Source organism: Stylophora pistillata, chromosome 3, assembly GCF_964205215.1.
Source record: "Stylophora pistillata chromosome 3, jaStyPist1.2, whole genome shotgun sequence".
NCBI lineage: Eukaryota > Metazoa > Cnidaria > Anthozoa > Scleractinia > Pocilloporidae > Stylophora > Stylophora pistillata.
In genome coordinates, this window is record NC_142521.1 from 37271179 (window position 1) to 37290964 (window position 19786).

Sequence of the window (19786 nt, forward strand, 5' to 3'; positions counted from 1 at the left end):
AAATCATCAAATGTCTCAGTCACTCACAATGAATTTCTGGTGAGAAAAACTGAAATAGTTGAAAATAGTCGTTTAGCAAAATATTCACTCCACGTGTGGGTTGGTATTTATTTCTGACTGAGTAATTCATATCGTAGGGCTACCCGTTTGGCTCAATTTTGCTAGTGTCCGGGCTGACTGCGTTGTGACGAACTTTTGACTGCACAGGTTGAGATGGACGCGCATTCTAACGGCGTTGAAATGGCGGTCAGTTTGAGATTTTAGCTGGGTTGGTTGCTCGACAACCCAACTTCTGTGGGATTTGTTTTGATGAACTTCAAGGGCAACCATTTGGCTTTCGTGCTGCCAAGTTAATGTTCTTTTTTATGCTTTTACCACTGAACTGCGGGAGACTCCTGTGACTGGTGGACTATTTAGCCACTGGCTCTGAGGGAAGGGGAAGTACATGCACTTAATAATTTGTTTCTGCAAAGAAGATCCAAACTCTTCCCTTTTATTTACCACGTTGTACCGAAAAGGCATGCAGCTCTTTGATTATATCCTCCCGGAAAACTGCTACCACTTTTGTATTTCTACCAAACAGTAAAACTCTATATCGTTAATGATCTCCCATTGATGACACAGGAAAGACAGTCGGGCTGTTTTAGTGAAACACAGAGCAGCTTTTATATCTCACTTCCCTCCTGAGTAGGACCTCGTTACATGATAATTACTTACTCATTGCATTTATTCAGTCTCTAATCTCATTTTCTTCCTCAGGTCTTTTTGCAGCAGCCCATGACATGAAAATGGAGTGGCTCGTTTTAAACGGAGTCTGTGCTTTTTCTCCTGGCCGTGGATCTACAAACAATTCATGGAAGACTTTTGCCTGTGTTATGGCGGCTTCTGTGGTATCCAACATGTTGAGTTACCCCCTTGTGTTTGGAGACTGGCCTCACTACGGAGGTGCGTGTTTTTGTCTTTGTTTATGTATGTAACAGCTTTGGCTGTGTCTTTCAAACAATGTTACAATATAATTTTATTTTCACTTTTAGGAGAAAGCTAGTTAGAGTTAATTATAAGGTTACAGTTATTGATATGGCTTGAATCTTTGAAAGCGACTTAGAGTTCCCTTTTAGTTACAGCTGCTATGAAGTTGCAATATAGTTTGCTTAATATTAATTAATTTTTTACTTTTTGCTTTGTTTTATTTTGACCTAAGTTTAATTTTTTGGGTCATGAACGAGGTAGTCACACTTCATGGGCTATCAGAGATTGTTGAATCAAACTCACTGGCAATCTATTACTCTCTTTTAATCACATGTAATGAGTTAAAAAAGATTATTTCATAGGATCCTTTTTTTCTATCTCCCCTTGCTAAAGTAACTTTTTGTCGTCAGATTTTCTTCAAAGCGAGATGGACCCAACAGAGGAGGAACGTTCAGTGGCCAAACGTATTAAGATTGAAGGTTATTTCTTGTTGTATGGACACAATTTTTGCTAAAAAAATTAAATAGCTTTTTGCGAAAAAACTGCCTTGCATTGGTTAATCAGTGAGAATTCGCAGTTCTTGGAAGAGGCTTTTGGTAGTGTTGTTGTTTTGAAAGAAAGAAGAAAAACATGGGCACATTTTATTTTGTTTAGTCTTTTTTTCTTTGCCAACAGTTTCTGCGGCGGACTTTTTGAAATGGTGTCAGAATCAGCTGAGAGAGTATTACAACACCATGTGTCAGGTGAAAATAACACCATGGGACCCAGAAAACACGATACACATTAATGACATTTACATACAGTTAACACTTGTGAACAAGTATGAACCTTGAAGTTGTTTTTGATTTGTTTTGTTTTGTTTTTTATCATTATTATTTTCTAGGTGTCTCGCATTTACTTCAAACATGGAGTCTTGTCAGAATAGTACGTTTACATTGAAAGGAAAACTCTATGCTTCTAATAAAGCTGAGAAAAACATTACAACGAGAACCCCGGATCATCAAAAAGGAACATCTAGAGTTGTCTGACTTTCAGTCCTGTAACAGTTTATTGAACTTGTAATGGACCTCAATAACTTGGGAAATATGTGGAATTTATTTCTTCACTCCTTCTCTTGAACCATATAGAGTTAAACTGAAATAGACAAGTTACAATCGTTTTTAGGCACTATGCCGTAATGTACCTGGACTAATTCAAACAGCAAATGTGTTTTAATTGTACTTACAATTCTGTATTCCTTCCCGAACCTTGTATTCGTGTTACGATTCTTGCTCAACTCTGTTGGTACCTAGAGACTATTAACGAAATAGCGTCCCCTCTGAAGTTTCGAAGCGCGTGTTCTCTTTTGTAGAGATATGCCCCTGGGGATGTTACGTAACTAGACAGGGATTAAAATAATTTCGTGCAAAACAAACAGTTTTGCCAGTGGAGAAATGATCTGGAGTAAAACCCGTCGCGTGTAAGCGTGAAAGGTTAAAAAATTATTAAATTTTTTATTTCCCCTCGGGTAAGGAATGATAGCCAATACTTTGAATGCGGATTTATATCAATTTGAGAAGATATTAGACAGTTTTCTTTCCTTTTAAAAATGTAGTATTTAATTTAATCATCTGTTTGTCTGTAAAGTATCGCCTTATTTTAATTGCCTTTGACCATTGTTGTTTGTTATTTATATCTGAGAACATTTCCCCTGTTGTGAAATAAAGTGTTAGTCGCTTGTAGCTATTTGAATTCAAAAGTGAATATTCTCTTTCACTGCTGGCTTTTTAGACAAATATATTTGAATGCGTCAAATAATTAGCTTGTGTGTGGAAATGTAAGTTGGGTGTTACACATAGTTAATGGAACAGGTGATTTTTGCCACTGCGATGGAAAGGTGATATTTCGATATACGCGGGGGAAAGCAAGATGTTTTAAATATTTATAGTGTTAATATTATTAGTGTTAGTGTTACACATAATAGGTGCTGTGGTTGATATTGTTGCCTTTTTTCTTGTGATAGGAGTCGGAATGTTCAACGGGGAGGATCATCCACCGTCTTCGGACAAAAGCTGAGCTGAAAAGAAAAGGAATAAGGTTCAGGAAAGAGCCAGATGATGATGATGATCATGATGACGATGAGGAGGATGAACATGAGGAGGATGAGTATGAGGGTGATGAGATAATGATGAGTTTGAGGTTGACGAGGGTGAGGACGATAAGGATGATAAGGATGATGAAGATGAGGAATGATGAGGATGATAAGATGATGATGATGATGAGGACGGTGAGAAAGATGAGGAATGATGAGGATGAGGGTGATGAGGAATGATGAGCATGAGGGTGATGATGAATGATGAGGATGAGGATGATGATGATGGGGAATGATGAGGATGATGTGGAATGATGTGGATGAGGATGATAAGATGATAATGATGAGGATGGTGAGGAAGATGAAGGATGGTGAGGATGAGGATGATGAGGAATGATGAGGATGAGGATGATGAGGAATGATGAGCATGATGAACATGAGGGTGATGATGAATGATGAGGATGAGGATGATGATGATGGGGAATGATGAGGATGATGATGATGGGGAATGATGAGGATGATGATGATGGGGAATGATGAGGATGATGATGATGGGGAATGATGAGGATGATGAGGAATGATGAGGATGAGGTTAATGTTGACTTTCACGATGATGAGGAGGAGGATGGCGATGATGATCATGATGATAAGGATGATGACTATGATGAGGACTATGATGGTGATGAGCAGGAGGAGGAGGATAATGATGACGATGAAGGTGATGATAATCATGTTGATTGAGCGGTTGGAAAAAAGGTTTCCATGGCAACTGATTTGGCGAGTAATGAGCAGAGTAGTAATTTAGAATAACTTGGCTGTTCTTAAGTCGTGTGTCGTGGCAGCGAGCTAACAAAGATTTAATCTGAGATCTGCGTGACAAGCAAATCAGAATACTGTGTAAACAATACCCTCTATTGAAATTGTCAATGTAATGTGATTTGGTCACTCTTCTGTCTGATTGGCTTTTTAACTGTTCAACTTAGCTGTGAGCTTTTTCAGTTCAATCAGAATGCAAAAAGGATCTGTTAGGTCATTAGTTTGAAAAAATGGAGCATTGATCCTACATATGACCTTTGGCGCGAAGAAAGAAAACGGCGTAGAGTAGTCTGTACTAGACTCTCTGGTTTTTGAAAAGGTCTAAACTGGGAGAGCTGAAACATTGGAGGGAGCTAACCCCTCTTAACCAGAACCGATTTTTCACTCTCCCAACATTTCGATCTTCTTCATTAACTGATACCCTGACACAACCTTGGTCGCCAGCTGACAAAAATGATTTTTCTTCAGAAGGTAATCAGACTTTGAGAGAAAAGAGCGGAAGAATGATTGTTTTTTAGCTTAAATCAGTTCTCAAGCAGCGTTGTGCAGTCAAGTAGGCTTCTTTTCATTCCTTACATTTTTGATGCTTGAAACTGAAAATTGGTGTTAAATCGTTCGTGATCAGAAGAGTTAAAGTCGATACCCAGTCTTATAGGCTTAAATGCTTGTTTTTGTAAATAGCAATTTAGCTTGGCTTGTTTTAATAAATGTTTTCACAATTGGACTCTAACTTTTATTGACTTATTAAAGAACATTGTCTCAATTGCTAGAGAGGGTTCAGCTGGTGTAAGAGTGTTCACAAAGACAATAGATGCGACCTCTATCCTTGTTTCTCAGAGCCGAAAGCACATTTATTGAAATTATTTTACAGCTCAGAGCATTTCGCCCTAGATAATATTAGTGCCCGGATTTTGAACTCAAGAGACTATTTCTCGACATGGGTACCCTTAGAGTGTGAGGAAAAACTGGTTAATTTTCATGGTTTTATATTTTCTTCATTTCCCTTTAATTTATAGCAGAACCTGACGGCCTGAACTGTGGAATATATACGTCTTTTGCGTTCGACCAACTGACCGACCTTTTTAATGTTGTTTTTGATGTTTTGTTGTTGTTTGTTTGTTTGTTTTTTGCTCGTAAACAACTCTGTGTTATTTCATTCCACAAACCGCCCGTCCTCCCCTTAATTTTCCTACGTTGAACTATTCGATCAGCAGGCACTAAGAGTCACCTTAGCATCCTCTCCTCTTTATTGCTGTGGTATCAATTCTTGCTTTGAGGCGAAGAAACAAACAAAAAAGGCAAAAAAGAGAAAGAGACATTCAAAAGATTGTACGCAGTTTCTTACCTCTCGATCTTTGTCTCCCTTTTTTTCGCTCGTGCGCCACTAAAGAATATCCCAAATATTATCACATCCTTTGTACACAGAGTTTACAGTAGCCTGTTAGGATTCGGGCTAAATTTCTCCGGAAGGGAATTTTGTGTGCGCGTACTAGTTAACAATTACAAGAAACGACGAGGGTCTTCTTTCAAATTGGTATTACGGACAACACATAATTTTCAGTTTATCTATGGAATCAAGAACATGTCCATTGACATAAAACGGATTATATAACATTAAGGTGGTTAATTCTTTGCAAATTACATTAATCTAGAAACGGATATTAAGCAACCACTAAAAATCGAACCAATGTTCCTGATAAGGAACAACTTTAGAGGCCTTACATGACGCTACACTTTGATAGGGTGCAAGAGAACCCGCCCGAGACGGTTGTCATTTGCAGTGCTCGATCAAAGAATCCCGGCTTTTCAACTTGCTGTTGTCGGCTCTGATTGAGTAGCAGCTGTTGTCTCAAGCTCTCCACTGTCTTCTCCATGCCTTCATTTGATTTCTGCATTTGTGCAAGTCGTTGGTGGAGGGTTTGGTGCTCTCGCATGAAATTTTGTCTTTGTTTTTCAACTTACATCGTTCTCCCCTTTGCCATGTTCTCCATCTGTTGTCGTTGGACCGCTGCTTCAGCTTCCATCTGTTCACGGAGTCTCTTTGTTTCCTCCTCCTGTTTTGACCGCAAAATAATCATCTATTTACCAAACAGGAAAAAGTTGAGGTCAGACAGCCATAGGAGAGTCACGAAGAAGAATATAATGGCATCTACCCTGGTTCCCCCTTTGTGCAAAAATCATCAAATGTCTTAGTCGCTCAGAATGAATTTCTTGTGAGAAAAACTAAAAAAAAAGATCTATTCTTGCTGGTGTGAATCAATACATTTTAAGGGAATCGTAAGTGATAAGGTTTTTATGAGGTAATATCCACATAACATAGAAATTGTGGTATGGTGAATTTATTTTGGCACATCACAAAATTACATTGGAATGAAACGAAGAGAGAATGAGCTGTGCAGTTTGTCAGATACTCACACCTGATCAAAATGTCTTTCTTCCTTATGGCGCTGGCGATTTTCTCCTTGTAAAATCTTCGTATTTTTCCTAGAAAAACAATGAAATTTCACACCAATATAGGCTTTGTCCAGCAGACGACAATATTCTACCGCATGTAAAGTTAATAAAGTCATATTCTCTTCATTACAACTAAATAATCCAGCCATGCTTTCTGACCAAAAAAAGCACAAGAAAGGAATGCTATCAATCCATAAATTTTCCGTTCCTTTATTTTGATGTAGAACATCAAAAAAAATTCCCGTTTTGTTTCCCATTCCCCTATTTTCCATTTTCCTTCCCTATCCACAATTTGATATTCCTCATTTTAAATTTTAGCAGCATCTACTAAAAATAAACATGATAAGTACGTCAATTAAAGGTGTATCATCAGTACCACAAGTTTTACCTTCTTTTGCTCTCGATAGGCTTTGGCTGCAATTTTCTGACTCAAGTTCTCGTCGAAATCCTTTAATTGTTTCAGCACGCCCAAGTATTGCTGCGTTTCTGTCATAATTTCCTGAGATAAAAGTGGTACTTTTGCTTACAATCGTGGCATTGTCTGTTGGTTTTCTTTACAGTAACTACCAAAGGGTTATAAACTGTTGTATTCTCTTGTAACTACTTATTAATTACTAAGACCAAGAACCGCAATGTCTTTGTACTAAAGGAACTGCATTCAATTGATATCCATATATTTTTTGTCCATGAAACTATAAGCAAAAATATGTAAGATACAGATGAGGAGGCTTTAAACTCATTCATTTTTCTAATTTCTGGGTTAACTTTTAATTCCAAGTAAAAGCACTTTTACCGGGTGAAATTCGAAGAACACAACAGCATAAACTTGTTTAGATCCGGTGGCACGATCCTTATAATCCTGTTCAATGTTTTTGCATCCTGCTACAATGTCGTCGAAAATGACTTTCGCGCCTTCCTTTCCTTAAAGCTGAGCGAGGATTGGGTCCAAGTGTTGCTTTTTGAGTTACTTTAGGAGAGCGTTACAAGCCTTTCTAGTAAACTGATCCTTTTCAGCCTGCCACTTGACATAATCTCGATCAGCAATCGACTAAGAAATAAAAAGGGGGAAAAGATTTTTACGTTTACTGTGAATAACAGTCTTCACTTTTCAGTAGGGAATACCTATCCGTGCTGTTGTTAGTTTTTTTTTTGAGTGTGTTTTCAAACAATAACTGAACAGTTATTGGCCGTTCTTACAAGTAACGTTCAAAAAGATTGAACTTAATGAACATTTTCCCGACTACAAGCAACAAAGAATGCTAGCAAGCTTTATAACTATTATTTTTAGGCATTTAAGGTTGTATGTCCGGACAGCTACTTGATATTTGTCGCTTATTTTATTTCTGTAAGGTCCTTTAGATGCCGCCATGAAATGTACAAGCAATAGCCTCCATCTGGCGTGAAAATATGCACCAATAATGATCATCAAAAATTGTGTAACGACAGGCGTTGGCAAAAGTTGAAGAAAGTTTTGAGCCTCGAGGAAAAAGAACCAAGGATATTTTATTTGCCTCGGAGATCCTTTGAACAACTTGATTTCACTGCATTCGAATTCCGACCAGGTACTCTTGCCTTATTATCAATGAAATCATAAACAGTTTGTCCTGTTAGCATTCTGCAAAGTATCGAAAATTTCATTCATCCCTACAAAAATGTTGGGAGAACAATGGACGAATTTTTCAAAAGTTCGTCGGAAGTGTTGTTTTCTTTTCCAGAATACTGAATGTGGTATGTTCAAACAAAGTGTAAAACTGAAACTCCTCACCATCAGTTCGTTCAGGTTCCTCTCGGTTGTAGCGGAGCATATTCCAATTGTTTCAACTTGTAACTGATCAATTGCTTGGCCAAGTACAGTTTCATGACATGAACGAATGTCTACGGAGTCACAAGGCAGTAGAATCGACAATATTGAATGCATGGTGGCGTTGTAGACATACATGGCTGCGTGCGTTGCTTCAGAACATTTATCAGCTATAAATGTGTCCCAGGCTAACTGAACATTAAGAATCACCCCGGGAGTGTTGATTGTCTTCACGTAAATTTCAAAAAAAGGCAGCCAGACCTGGAAATAGGGTGGGTTTTCACGGGATAAAGAATTCTCGGTGTACTGTAGACAAAAGGTCTAAAAAGTGATCTAAAATTGAAGCCATGGCATAGGATTGGGAAGGATGATTCAAGAATTAGGCCGTGATTTAAGATTCCAGAGACTTAGTTTAACCCTCAAATATTGTCCTCAAAACTATTAATCTTTGAGAAATATACAGAAATCTGTGAAAAGTTACGTGTTGCTCCTTAACGGAGATGGAAGTTGAAAGAAAATCCAATAATAAGCTTTACCTTCACCAGTCACCAGTTCTCCATCGTTAGATCGCTGAAGCTGTGCTTAGGAGTTAGAGTCCTTTTCAACAAGACCTGAACTTTTCTATCCCAAAGAAGAACTCGCAGTTGATCTGACTTCTGTTTCTATTGATGTTTTCCATGACCTCTTCATTTACAGATAGCGGAGGTAGTTTGAAGGCATAGAAGCCAGGGGAGAAACTCAAAATGCTTTCAGCGACTTGTTGGGTGTGGTGTGCCTGTCCCATTCCCTGATCCTTGAAAACCTTGTCGGATTAAAAGGTAGTTGTACATGTAATAAGGGCCCAGTCAATATCTTCTGGGGTGGGAAGGGAGGGTTTTGGAGGGAAGAAAGTTTTCAAAAAGAACAGAGTGGTTAGTTATGATCATCAGCAGCGTATAACGGAGGGACTGTAGAAACTAACTGCTTATTAACTGCCAATGAGGGGGGAGGGTCATTAGAATATTGCAGAGCCTTATAGGGGAACAGGTAAATTTTATCATGACACAACCAAAATCCTCTGTCCCCCTCCCTCCAAGCAATAAACAATGAATGGTCCCTAATTGTTAGTGTTTTGACACGAAAACGTAACGAATCTGAAAGGAGAAGGGAAAAGGTTGCCACGCCTATTTTCTCCTGTATACGTACGAGGCTGTAATGTGCTTATTTCACGAGTCATTTTAGCATATCAACTCCAGCCACTCTCCTTTAAATTTTGATGATGGCGGCTTATTACCTGACGCTTATTTACACCTCGACAGAAAAACGACAACTAATTAGTGAGCATGTAAAAGGGTCTCTTGTTACAACGATCAGATCACCCCTGATGAAGGCATTAGTGAGACAGGAGTGTCGAAACGTTGGGTCTATGAATTGTAATTCTAACCTCGCCCTAAATTCTAAGAAAACCAAGGCCATTCTTATCTCAACTCCACAGATAGCTTATGTACATTCTCTCGGAAATCTGGAGTTGGGATTAGAGATCTCTGATATATACTCCACTGGAACGTATAAATGTTACAAAACTCCTAGAAGTACACATTGACTCTAATCTTAAATGGGAATCTCATATTAGTTCTATTCTTAAACCTTGTTATGCAACTCTGAGAACCTTTAGAAAAATGAGGAACTTTACTGATTTTAAACAACGGAAACATTTGGTAGAAATATTAATTCTGTCTACAATAAGCTACAGTGACATTGTTTTTTATCCACTATCAAACTTTCTCTCAGCCAGACTACAAAGGCTCCAGTTTGCTATCCCTAGTTTCGTCACTTGTAAGTATGTAAACAGTATATCTACCATCTTGGATCTTGGCTTGCTACCTATCCTGGAGCTAAGAGACTACTCGCTGCTAAACACTATTTTTAAAGCTTTGTATTCTGATAACTGGCCCTCCCTTTAAAATCTGCAAGTCGTTACAGCCGTTTAGGCACCTCTGTTCCAGTGTTCCTCCAAGGCTTTATATTTCATTTATACAAAGCACCTTTCAACATTCAGCAGCAATGATTTTTTAATGAATTGCCAGCAAATATATGGAATTGAAAAGATTTTAAAGAATAATGCAGGCTCTGCAAGGCGTTCTTAAAGGTGCGCGCTCTATCTTCCTTGTAAAGACATAGAAACGACCAACCACCAACCATTACATTCTACATATTCATATTCATGTATAGTTTTATTACAATTAGGTTTTTTTTTCCATTTTTATTGTACATGTAATATAAATATTAGTCTCGTAGGCCTTCACAGATGAAGAGCCACACCTTTTTATGTGGATGTACTGTGAATAATCCGTTATTATTATGTCGCAGAGAAATCAACTGAATGCTACATTCTAATCAGGCAGCACAGGGCGAAAACCGTCGCCTGTGAGCCATGGAGTAAAAAATAAATGTACATTAACTAACCCTAAAAAGCTTTTCCGTTGTTTCTACGGTCCTCCTTCTAACAGGAACTCAAACTGCCACCTTGAAAGTCCGGGAAATATTCAGCGTGCCCGAGAGCACTGCCCTCTGCATCTTTTGCAGTACGTCTGTGCTTCTGCCTCCCACCAGCTTGCGCATCATGACATCCAGCTCCCGTGACCACCCCCGAGGGCATCCATAATGGTGTTATATTGCTTCACCTCGTAGCCTGGGAACTGCTGCCTTAGTTCCCAGCGAAGGGGTCCGTACTTCAGTGTCTTCTCTTCATCCTTTCTTGTCCGATTATTGACCCACGGGCAGCTCATTTCCAGCGTCACAACGCTCTTGCACCTATGATTTACAATGCGTGCATCCACCCTATTGCATCTGATCTCTTGTTGATCAGCATATTTAGGGACATCCCAATAAGCTTTAACATTCTCTGACTCATACACGGGCTTCGGCTTGTCGGGAGAGTACCAGGGTGGTATCTCGTCTATATTTATCCTTATAATTATTATTATTATTATTATTATTATTATTATTATTATTATTATTTTGATTACATTCATTGAATCTTTAAACCAGAGTCGCATCAAACCATGTTAGATATATGCCCATTTACTACAATTTAACAACTCATAAAATAATAAGGGTGTTGTATCCAAACCGTTTATTCCATTTCCAACTCCATGACATCTCCTAAAAGTTAAGCAATAAACCTTACATCCAAAGAAAAGAACCATTTACTCGAACATTCGGGAATTATGTTGATAGGACAAAGTCTAACAGTCCAGTGCGGGAAAACAATATATTGATTAATTTTCTGCGGCTGTAACAAAGGGTTTTACATTGTTTTCAGTTTGGGAAAAGATATTATTTTTAGGGAGCGTCTGATCTATTCTTTCGTCAACTCTGTCCAACGTTTCAAAATCAGTTGCCTTATCCTTGTAAGGAAGTACTTCTTAATGTCTCAAGAGTCGGGTGGAATGGATCGTCTGAGTAATATCCCTGAGAAGCCGGATAAAGAATGGGAAATTCTTGTGGAAGAATTCTGTGTCCTTGTGCTCACGCTGAGCGAAGTCTTATTTACGGGTGAATAAAGGCTGATGGTTTGGAAAGAAACTGTTTGGGGCTGCGTCGGTGGGGGTAACGAAATAATTTGGATATATCAACAAAGTTGAAATGATAAATTGGCCGCCGTAACGATTACAAAAGCTGACGTTTCGAGCGTTAACCCTTCGTCGGAGCGAAGGGGACAACTTCATGATAAAACTGCGAAATGTTAAAAATTTTTATTTCTCGTTTCATCTGTCGCCCACGATAGCTTTTATTTGTATTCTACCTTTGGCTTAGTATCTTTTTTGGGCCTAAAATCTTTATATCAAGGGGTTCCTGTTGCACTGTTGCGTGTTAGAGAAGGTAGACAAGGGTTTATGTTATCGGGAAATTTCAACTACCACGCTGTGTTCGAGAAATAAGTTCGAGCAATAAGCCTCCGTCAAGTTCTCATTGGAAGGTTTGTGTACCAAAATCGGATTCTTCGTGTCGACGTTTCAGAGTGCATGCTTCACGAATAGGCTTCAGTATCTAATTAGAGTGAGGAAACCGCGTGCGCTTTAAAATGGTTTAAATAACGTGTCTGGATTTCAACAATAAAAGCACTCAAGTACACGCAGATAAACTAGTGCTCAGTTTATGAGCTCCCTTCCCACTCCACTTATCTCCCAAACCCTAAAATCTGATGTACTTGTTAAAGGATACTCCAATGGCGCTGCGCGTTTGTGACGTCACAAAATCTTGACCCCCTAGAGCGATTAGGAAAAACAAACAAGTTTCTCGAGTAAAGGAATATGGGCGATGATGCACCCATCTGTAGTTTAAACGTCTCTAAAGCTCGTATTTTAAATCAAAACGACGGTGTTCCTGGCTCAAAAGTTCGAGCAAGACCCATAGAACTATACAAACACACAATTGAAGCGTTGGTTAAAGTGTAGAGGCTTGAAATTAAGCGGAAAACGACCAGACCTGATGACCAGATTCAAGTATAGATGACGGGAAATGGCTTCAGGCGAAGATACTAAAGACAAGTAAAGTCGATCGCGTGAAACTTAAGGATCTAACAGTTCAATGTAAAAAGGGGGTTGACAGGCCGCCTACACGACTGCCCAGCGCGTGTTTAGAATAGCCTATTCAAAGTTTGGCTCTTACGAGTATATCTTCGAGCGATCGCCCTCTTTTGTAAGGTACGAGTGGCGGATTTTTGTATAGCTCGCTCAGTACTGGCTTTGTTTCTATTAAATGCCTGTGTCTCATGAGAATTTGCTTTAGGTTTGGCACTGATGGTTGGTATTGTGAAATAAAAGGCAAGATTCGTTAGTTCGTCTTCGGTTTCTGTTGAAGAGCTAGTTTCCTGTTTTTGAAATTCACCTCTGAGAGAGGGCCTCTGGGTAGCCTCTCTTTCGCAAATGCGCTTTGAAATTTGAAATTTTCTCCTCGAATATTGTTTGAGAGGAGTTTGTTCTGAGAAGTCTAAGGGCCTCTCCTTTTATTAAGACTTTCTTAACTTCTTGTGGGTGACAGAAACTATAGTGCGTATACTGAAATGTCTCAGTTTGTTTAAAATGAGTACGCACATCAAGGATTGCGTCCTTTTCGAATCGTTCGCCTTTGTAGATGTAGGTGTCCAGGAATGTTGTTTCCTTATCAGAAATTTAAGCCGTGAATTTTAATGTTGGATGATGATTGTTTGCTTTTTCAATGAAACGTTCTATTGTTGGTTTGTTTGTACTCCATAGCGAGATGTCGTGTATATAACGTTTCCAAACAAGCGGTTTGAAAAGGTTTTTGTCAAGGATTTCAGTGTACAGCCCAAATATAAGTATTGTAGTTAATACTATCAACTGAGAAATTCTTTCTTGAACATGGTTTACCCAGCGTTCACAAAGTTCCAAGTCATGCTTCGGCTTTCCGACTGTTTTTAAGCATTTCTTTAAGCGAATCTGGCAATCTCTCTGGATATCTTGAGTCATTTTTATATGTACCCCAACAGCAATGTTTAGTTGCAACCACTTTAGAAATTAGAGCACTTTTTGACCGAAAATATTCTTGCTTCTGACATGTTTCGCATACAACTCCTTGTAAAGACTCCGAGTGTCTGTCCTAAACCAGCGGGGGGTTTAAAGATGACATATCTATTTTTAGACCTGACGCGCAGCGCCATTCATTGAGCGCATGTCTATTGGCAACCCCTGCTGAGTTGTAGATCAACACAGAGGCCAACCAAAACAGTGAAAGTAAATATCTGATTGTCATCCAAACCTCCTCCCTTCACTCCATCAGTTCCCTCTGAGTCTAACAAGATCACAGTACATTCCCTGCCAGTGGAATCCTGAAAACCGAAGTAGAAAGTTGCAAGTTGTCGGAGCTATGGGCTGTGCAACGTAAAAAGAGACATCATCATCTCTTAGGCGAGTCAAAGATAGTCGAAATATGTTTAGACTGAAGCACTGTTGATGGTAAAGTTGTTAAAATTACAACCGTATGTGTATGTTTACTTTGCTTTCCATGTGTCTGTGACATCGCTAAGCATGAACAACTTTTTGATGTGTTATTCTTATTGCCATCACCGGAATAAAAGATCTGCCCATCTATATCGCTGCTGTCTCTTCTTTCCTGTGACGTGTAGACCTTCGTTTTAGCTTCAAGGAATATGGATTCTAAGGAATCCTCCTTCTAATCTCAAAACGAAGCAAACTGGAAACTACTGTAGCATGAAATAAGACGAGGATAGGTTAGGAGGAGTCAGTTAAGCGAAGCTCAAGCGTACAGTATTTAATTCAATTCGTGTGCTTGTTTGTAAACCTTCAACTTTCTTTTAATCGTCTAGAACCGTTGCTGTTTGTTGTTTGTAAATGAGAACATTTCCCTTGTTGTAAAATAAAGTTTTTGGTCACTTGAAGCTATTTGCAGAAAAGAAAAATGATTGTTCTCTTTTACTGCTCCCTACATGGACAAATATCTTTGAATGCGTCAAATATTTATTTTGTGTATTAAAATGTAAGTTGAGTGAAACAAAGAATTAATGAATCAGGTGTTTTTTCGCCACATCGAAGGAAATACGATATACGTTAGGGAAAGTAAGTTGCTTTAGGTATTTATCTTGCGATTGATTTATATTTTTTCCTGTAGTAGGCAATTGTATATTTGGGGGAGGACAGATCAAGCTACTTTTTACAAAAGCTGAGCTGAAAAAAAGAGTAATAAGGTTCAAAAAAAGGGCCAGATGGTAACTGATTTGGCTAGGTAATGAGCGGAGTAACAATTTAGAATAACTTGGCTGTTTTTAAGCCGTGTGTTGTATCAGCGAGGTCCCAAAGATTCAATCTGAAATCTGCTTGACAAGGAAATCAGAATACAGCGTATACAATACTCTCCTTTAAGATCGTCAATGTAAAGTAATTTGGTCAAGTTTTGAGGCAAACAAGCAAAAGAGGCAAAAAGAAGAGAGGGAGGGAAAGTCTAGTATTCTCTCTCTTCTCACCCTAGGCCTCTGCACGTTTCACTCTTGGCTCGTGCCACTAAAGCAAGCGCGATATCTCAAGCATTCATCACATTTCTCGTAAACAAAGCCTACAATGACTAGTTAGTTTTCGGGCTCAATTCCTCTGAAGGGGAATTTATTTGTACTTGCTGGTAAATAATCAGAAGACACCAGTAGTTTCTTTTTCAAATTATTTTGTTTTAGATCACATTCAAGTTGCTTTGCAGTCCAATTGCTATCATGGAAAATACACAGTTTTCAGCTCATCTATGAAATCAAGAATATGTCCATCGATTTTAAACGGATTGTATAACTTTAAGGTAGTTAAGTCGTTGCCAGTCACAGTAGAGGCCTTACATGACGCTACACTTTGATAGGGTGCTAGCGACCCCACCCAAGACTGGTATTATTTGCAGCGCTCGATCAAAGAATCCCGGCTTTTCAATTTGCTGTCGTCGGCTCTGATTGAGTAGCAGCTGTTGTCTCAAGCTCTCCACTGTCTTCTCCATGCCTTCATTAGATTTCTGCATTTGTGCAAGTCGTTGGTTAAGTGTTTCGTGTTCTTGCATGAAATTTCGTCTTTGTTTTTCAGCTTGCATCATTCTCGCGTTTACCATGTTCTCCATCTGTTGTCGTTGGACTGCTGCTTCAGCTTCCATCTGTTCACGGAGTCTCTTTGTTTCCTCCTCCTGTTTTGATTTCAGTATTTTCATCTATTTACCAAACAGGAAAAATTTGAGGTCAGACAGCCATAAGAGAGTCATGGTGAAGAATGTAATGGCATCTACCCTGGTTCCCCCTTTGTGCTAAAAACATTAAATGTCTCAGTCGCTCAGAATGAATTTCTGGTGAGAAAAACTGAAATAATATCTATTCTTGCTGGTGTGAATCAACTAAAAATACATTGAAAGGTAATTGTAAATGACAAGGTTTTTATGAGGTAATATTCTTATAACATAGAAATTATGGAACGATGAATTTAATTTGGCTCATCACAAAATGAAGAGAGAAGGAGCTGGCAGAGACGGAGGCCCCAGCACCAGGACTCATTCAGACATGATTCCACCTCGGGTACCTTGAGTGATCACCTTCTCTGCTACCAAAATGGAAGTTGCCCAAATAACCTGGAGTGAGTTTTGCTCACGCTTTTACCAAAGGCTTAGTTTTCTCCGTCTTTCCTTGGAATTCGCTATATATAATTGATCGCCATGAAATTTGTGTGTTTCTATTCCTTGGAACAAAGGTGTGACTACTCAGCGCTTCCGTCGGAGTCAGCATAACTCACCAATAGAATTCAATGGTCCTCCTCGTTCAAACTGGAAATCGTCAAATGGTGAATTTGACGATGGTAGATTATTTATGATGTGGGATTAATGTCAGTGTCTCAGCAACTGCGCACCCACCCCTCTCTTAACAGACATTAGTCCTAACTCGTTATGATTTGACTGTCGTTGGTCAAGGGAGGGGTAGGTGTGCAGTTTATCAGATACTGACACTGGTTCAAAATGTCTTACTTCCTTCTGGCGCTGGCTATTTTCTTGCTGCAAACGCTCGTATTCTTCCTAGAAAAATGGATAAAAATTTAAATCAACATAAGCTTTGTCCAGCAGATGATAATATTCTATTGCATGTAAAAATAGTGAATCTTATTATCCAACTACACTTCTTTGAGTACAAATAACGCCATAGAACAGTACAAATATCACGCGCTATTTGTACTCTAGAGTACCGGTTAAACAGGTTTTCTCGCATCGCGCAAGCGAAGCATTGGATTGTAGTAACGAAAAAAAAAAGAAGTGGCGGACAATTTGAATCATATTTCCGACGACGAAGAGTCAGAATGGCTGGCAAATATAGATCTAAATTTACTAGATGAATCGAACGAAGAAAAACAGCTAGACGACCAGGAAATTTCTTCATTTATTGAACAAAACAGAAACAGCAACACGACAACACGCCCATTTCCTTTCGCTTCGCATACTTCTGTCACGCACTCCCCGAAATAATTATCCGTGAAATTCGCCCGCACTGAAATAACAGTTTGGCCTGTTGGATAATAAATAACTTATTAGAAGTTTTGTTGTCTAGTATCGCTGAGTATTTTTACTCGTTATTTGTATTTTGACTCGCCCTACGGGCTCGTCAAAATACTGCACAACTCGCAAACATACTCAGCGATACTACACAACAAAACGTCTCATAAGGTAGATATATTTCATGCTTTTGGTATAAAAACACAAAGAAAGGATGAATTGCGGTCAGCTTATGTTCTCTTAAATCTCAGTTGATTGAGGTTTTTGAGGAATGGAATGCTATTATTCCATATATTTTTCGGTTTTTTTATTTTGATGTAGAAGATTAAAAAAAATTCCCATTTAGTCTCCCATTCCCTTTTTCCCTTTTTTCCCTATTCCTAATTTGCCATTCCTCATTGTAAATTTCACTAACTTCCGCTAAAAATAAATATGATCAGTACATCGATTAAAGGTGTATCATCAAAACCTCAAGTTTTATCTTCTCTTGCTGTTGATAAGCTTTAGCTGCAATTTCTCGACTCAAATTCTCGTCTAAAAACCTTCAATTGTTTCAGCACGCCTAAGTATTGCTGCATTTCTGTCATAAGTTCCTGGGATAAAAGTACAACTTTCACTTACAATCGTTGCTTTGTGTGTTGGTTTTCTTTACAGTAACTAGCAGCTGTTACAGTCTCTTGAAACTACATAATGATTACTACGAGAATCGCAATGTACTTGTACTAAAGGAACTGCATTCAATGGATATCCATATCTTTTTTTGTCCGTGAAATTATTAATGTCAAAAATTATGTAAGATACAGATGAGGAGGCTTCAAACTCATTCATTTTTCTCATTTCTGGTCTAACTTTTAATTTCAAATAAAAAGCATTTTTACCGGATGGAATTCGAAGAACACAGCAGCACAAATTTGTTTAGCTCCGGTGGCACGATCCTTATAATCCTGTTCAATGTTTTTGTATCCTGCCACGATGTCGTCGAACATGACTTTGGCGCCTTCCTTCCCGTGAAGCTGAGGGAGGATTGGGTCCAAGTGTTGTTTTTTGAATTGCTTTAGGAGAGCGTTGCAAGCCTCTCGAGCGAACTAATCATTTTCAGTCTGCCACATGAAATAATCTCGTTCAGCAAGCGACTGAGAAATAAAAAGAAGAAAAGACATTTCGCATCTATTGTACTTTCCCTGCTGTTGTTGGTTTTTGTTTTACGTGTGTTTCCAAACAATAACTGAGCCGTTATTGGCTGTTCTTACAAGTAACTTAATGAAAAACATTGAACTTAATGAAAATTTTCCCGGCCAAGGGCCGCAAAGAATGCTAGGACGCATAGTTACTGTTTTTTTTTTTAAGTATTCAAGATTGTCCGAGATGCCTTCGCACAACTTGATTTCACCACGTTCGAATTCCGACCAGGTACGCACTCTTCCGTTTTTAAATATTTCATCATGATCCAAAACCTCTAGCCTTATTATTAGTAAAATCTTAAAAAGTTTTTCCCGTTACAATTATCGAAAATTTCACTCATCCGTACAAAAAGGTTGGGACTGGGGAGAGCAATGGACGAGTTTTTCAAATGGTCGTGGGAAGTTTTTTTTTTTTTTTTTAGAGTACTGAATGAGGTATGTTTACACAATATGTGAAAACTCCTTACCATCAGTTCGTTCAGGTACTTCTCGCTTGTAACAGAGGATATTCCGATTGTTTCAAATTCTAACTGACCGATTGCTTGGTCAAGTGCAGTCTCATGATATTTACGAATGTCTTCGGAGTCACAAGGCAGCTGATTGGACAGTTTTGAATGCATGATGGCGCTATAGACATGCATGGCTGCGTGCGTTGCTTCAGAACATTTATCAGTTACAAATGTGTCCCAAGCTGACTGGATATTAGGAATAACTCCGGGAGTGTTGTTGGCCTTCACATAAAGTTCAACCAAAGCAGCCAGACCTGGAAATAGAGTGGGTTATCGAGGGATGGAAAATTGTCGGTGTACTGTAGACAAAAGGTTTAAAAAGTCATCTAAAAATGAAAACATAACTTAGGATTGGGAACGATAATTCAAGAAGTAGGCCGTAACCTAAGATTCCAGAGATTTTGTTTGTCCCTCTAATATTTTCTTCAAAACTGTTAATTTTTGAACAATACACATAAATCTATGAGAAGTTACGTGTTGCTCTCTAACAGGAGATGGAAGTTGACAGAAGATCCAGTGATAAGCTTTACCTTGACCAGTCACCAGTTCTCCATCGTGAAAGCTGTGCTTAGGAGTTAAAGTACTCTTCAGCAAGACCTGCAACTTTTTTTTCTCAGAGAAGAACTCACTGTTGATCTGACTTCTGTTTCTGTTGATGTTTTTCATGGCCTCTTCATCTACAGATGGTGGAGATAGTTTGAAGGCTTTGAAGCCAGGGCAGAAACGCAAAATGCTTTCAGCGACTTGTTTGGTGTGGTCTGCCTCTTCCATTCCTTGATCCTTGAAAACCTTGTTGGATTTAAAAGCAGTTGTAACAAGGAACCAGTCAATATCTCCTGGGGTGAGAGGGAAGGATTTTTGAGGGAAGACAGTTTTAAGGGAGGAACAGAGTGGGGAATTATGTTTATCATCAGTGTATAAAAGAGGGACTGTAGAACATTAAACAGCCTTAGGGAGGATCAGGTAA

General features: G+C 38.8%; 2 pseudogenes; both read right to left on the reverse strand.

The window, feature by feature from the left end:
- Positions 1 to 5574: 5574 nt before the first annotated feature.
- Positions 5575 to 14122, reverse strand: LOC148735934 (guanylate-binding protein 7-like; annotated as a pseudogene).
- A 1220-nt stretch (positions 14123 to 15342) lies between these two features.
- Positions 15343 to 19786, reverse strand: part of LOC148735935 (guanylate-binding protein 7-like) — a 5355-nt pseudogene continuing 911 nt past the window's right edge.